Consider the following 4,051-nt stretch of genomic DNA (forward strand, 5'->3'; position numbering starts at 1 on the left):
TGTTTGAAGCTTTAGCGGCGGATGATAAACGCCACTATAGGTCTTCAATTATTTCATAATTTTAGTCTTTCAGCGGCAGTTTTTGCCCGCCGCTATATGTTTTTTTTTTTTTTTTTTTTCTCTCATGAGTTCTAAAACCATATTTCTATTACCTGTAATAATTTAGCTCCACTACAACATTATCACAAATGTAACTAGATAACACCACAAATGTCTCCAAACTAACATTATATTAATATAGAAATATATTATCAAATAAATAACATTAAGCCAATACTATAATCAAAGTTTCAAAGTGCTTAAAAATATCCTCCAACACCTGCAAAAAATGCAGTTGTTCAAATGTAGTTCTTTGTACACAAAGTCCTTAAACAACAATAACTTAAAAAAGCTCATAATAAGACCTTGTGGATGACTCCAGCCTATTTCAGTAATCTATAAAAGAAGCCATTAACTCATAAATTTAACTAAACCAGCAACTTTCTAATATGCAGAGAAACATAAAAGGCCATCTGATGTTCTTCTTGCACCTTTATATGTGAGATGATTCCGTTGAAAGTGAATGGGTGATTTAGGCTCAGAGCTCCTCCTAAAAGTAATTCATACCAATGATGCTCTCCAGAGATCCTCAAAAGAAATAATATACCCATATAATATTGTCTCAAACTTGCTTGCTAACAATAATATTGGCTCAACCTTAGGAAAGAAGAATGACAAGCTAACCTTCATTTGCTTAGAAAAAACATTTGAAAGGAAGCAAATGTGCCACGCAGAGACATACATACGGCCATGATACAAGAATGACCTCTCAAGTGCACAAGAATAATTGTGTTGAACAACCTGAAACAGGTACTCTGTTAATTAGGCCCACAACTGGAATACCAGAGGGAGAACATAAAGAATCATATATACTTATAGTTATATATATGCAATTTGAAACTTCAGGAGATTAAAATTACTGCTAGAGCAGAGTTTATGCAACTCACCTCTAGTAAAACAGTCAAATATTGTTTGAAGAGGCCCTGGCTTTTGATGAACGTGTTTATCTAAAGAAATCCTTCTTCGAGCATTAGCTCCAGCATAGCCATTCACATCCCTAATTGTAAATTATTAGTCATTACAACAGAAAATTTAAATTTATTAGAAATGAAATGATAATACTAACAATAACACAACAATATTTGAATTAAGGTTTCATCCTAGTAATAAAGAATGACACATATCTAAAAGGAAAATAAACTGGACTAGCACATGTGTATTTGTTCCATGAAAAGGAAAATAATGTCTACAAGAACATTAAATTGTGTCACACAAAATCCAAATTCTGAGCCCCTATCATGTGCCATCATCAAATTCATATACCTTTTTCCTATTATTATCTTGACTGTTCTATCAAAATAAGAGGGCTCCACTGCCATATGGACCCACAATGTAGACCTTTTCAGCATATTTATATATATATATATATATATTATAAGCCTAAACAGTGACTATATTTACAAAATGCTTCAGTCAAGCTAAGCCAAAGAATGTGAACTAAGTTTGTACACCACGTGACAAAGTTACATCAACCAGACAAAAAAAGGAAATGGCAGCAGTCTGTATTAGTGTATTTTCCCAGCATAATCAAAGAATTATTCAGAAAAATATTTCACAATCATTACTCAGAGAGAGAGAAAGAGAGTCCCACTAGCATTGGTAAGCATTAGAAAACTAGCAATAAACTCTAAACCCTCTCCCTCACACACACACACACATACATTATGTTGTGACTCTTTGCTTCACACACACACATGCATTCTGTTGTGACTCTTTGCTTCACATACACACACGCATACACACTGGTTTTTGTCTACAATACTTTAATCTACACACTTTTCAAACACCGAGCACACACACACAAACACGGACCCAGCACTTACTCCCACATGTGCATTAACAGTTGCAACATGCTGATACTGAGGTGATGATCAAAATCATGTTGGAGCTTAAGAGCATTCTTGATCATTGAAGGTTCACACCTAAGCACTGCAAAAAGGTAAAGTCATCCATAATGTAATTTTTATTAAGGTTGCACTTTGGCTGCTGCAAGGTTTAGATTTAAATGGTTGAAGATTAGAACAAGTATTAACTGGACATTCAGCCATAATTATGCAATTTATAGACTTTGACATGAGTTGAATTTTGTATAAAGATTATTACCTAGTGTTGGTCTTGTAAGATCAGGGGACTTAGGATGGGTGATGTGGATACAATCAATACTCAAGCTGCTCAATTGGAAGCCTGAGTTATACTGATTATTAAGATATAAATAGGTAACAAGGTTCAAAACCCTGTACAGTTCCCCATGTAGACCACAAGACCTAATATCAATGTATTTGGTCATATTCTATCAAAAAAAAAAAAAAAGTATTTGGTCATACGTCATAGTTTCAAAAGCAATTCCCCATCCTAATACTGAAGTAAGATAGTCATAATGTCATATATATATATATATATATTTATAGACACACACACTTTGTATGACCAAGGGGCTATATATACTATTTTAACTGCTCTAAGTTTCAATTAGACATAGGCAAATGCCTAGGTGGAAGGGAACGTATATATTATGCATTATTTTGCTAGATTTATTAACTGAATTTCATGCCTCTTATCCATGCCATTGATTTGAATGAAAGTTAAACATACAAATTGATAACAACTGAATTTTCATATAGATTTCACCCAAGTGATAATAATTAAAAAACAGTAATCTATAGATTTCATGCCTCTTATCCATGCCATTGGTTCTCAACCCACGTCCTAGTAATTATTTAATTTTAAATAATTTAAAAAAAAAAAAACAAAAAAAAAGAGTCCGAAACAAAAAGAATCAAAGTCTCACCTCTAAGTTCTCTAAAGAGTCCGCTGCTCTCCTTTACGGCTTGTACCACTACCAACAGGTATTAGATTGAGAATTTGGGTAATCTAAAGAAATCTAATATTATAATGAGAAAGTAAATCATCTAATATTATAATCTTCATGATGTGATTAGCTGCTGCCACAGTTGGATTGATAGGACCACACAGACAAGCAAATCATTTAGGGCCACACACACATTTAAAAAAATATATAATGAAAAGACAACAACGTGAGCTGTACCTGAACTGTTTACCTTACCTTAGTCAAAGGTGTTTATTTTAATAAAAATTAAAATTAAAAAAAAAAACCACGGAAGTTAATATTTTTCCCATCATTTTCCTTCGTTTTCTCTGCAGCCAAACAGGTACCAAAATAATTTATTAAAAAAAAAAAAAAAAAAAAACCTCATTCATCGGTAAAGGTAAATCCCAGCGACCTCAAACTCTCCGATCTGTAAGCTCAGACAATCTAAACCAAAAAAACACAAGCAAAATCACGATCAACCAAAAATAAAAATAAAAATTAAAAAAAAAAAAAAAGCAGAGTTAGAGAGAGAAAGAGATCTAACCTGTGAGTGAGTGATGGAGAGTCCGCTGCTTTTGGGAGGCGAAGAGTCGGCTGGGTTTGGGTTTGAGAGATGAGGGAAGGGCTGTGGTGTGCTCAGATCGGCGGCTGAATGAGAAAGAGATGTGCACGGCTTTGGGACTCAAAGGCTTTGGGAATCCTAGAAAGAGATGAGTGAAGAGGGAGAGAGGGGATGGGAAATGAGGAGGGCGGCTGAATGAGAAATAGATGGGTAGGGTTTTTATGTTTAGTTTTAAATTGAACCAAAACGACGTAGTTTTGATAGTAGTAACTTTAAAAATGAAAAGGAAAAAAAAAAAGCTGTCATGGAGGTTAGAACCTGGGACGAGGACCTTGAAAAATATGCATGGCACGCGTGTTAACCACTAAGGCACCATACGTTTTAATTATTCATTATTATTATCTATATATGATATAAAACTGAAATTTTTGACTTACTTTAGAATTAGGATTAAAAAAATAATTATAATTTTTTTTTTTAATTAGACCTCACATTAGATTATTTTTTATATATAAAAAAGGACTCACTTTAGGTTTCAATACAAAGAAAAGAAAAAAGAA

The 4,051-nt window shown here is 33.3% G+C and overlaps 1 long non-coding RNA gene across 3 annotated transcripts; it reads right to left on the reverse strand.

The window, feature by feature from the left end:
* Positions 1-277: 277 nt before the first annotated feature.
* Positions 278-3,704, reverse strand: LOC112024047 (uncharacterized). 3 transcript variants are annotated; one of them, XR_002884091.2, is made up of 6 exons: positions 3,474-3,704; positions 3,310-3,373; positions 2,888-2,935; positions 1,923-2,028; positions 987-1,096; positions 278-840 (listed from the first exon to the last, which is right to left on the reverse strand). It is a non-coding gene; the product is annotated as an uncharacterized LOC112024047 (long non-coding RNA). The 3 variants fall into 3 exon arrangements; XR_002884092.2 differs by lacking the exon at positions 2,888-2,935; XR_010625977.1 differs by lacking the exon at positions 1,923-2,028.
* Between the last annotated feature and the right edge of the window lie 347 nt (positions 3,705-4,051).

Source organism: Quercus suber, unplaced genomic scaffold (assembly GCF_002906115.3).
Source record: "Quercus suber isolate HL8 unplaced genomic scaffold, Cork oak 2.0 scaffold_672, whole genome shotgun sequence".
In the NCBI taxonomy this organism is placed as follows: Eukaryota; Viridiplantae; Streptophyta; class Magnoliopsida; order Fagales; family Fagaceae; genus Quercus; species Quercus suber.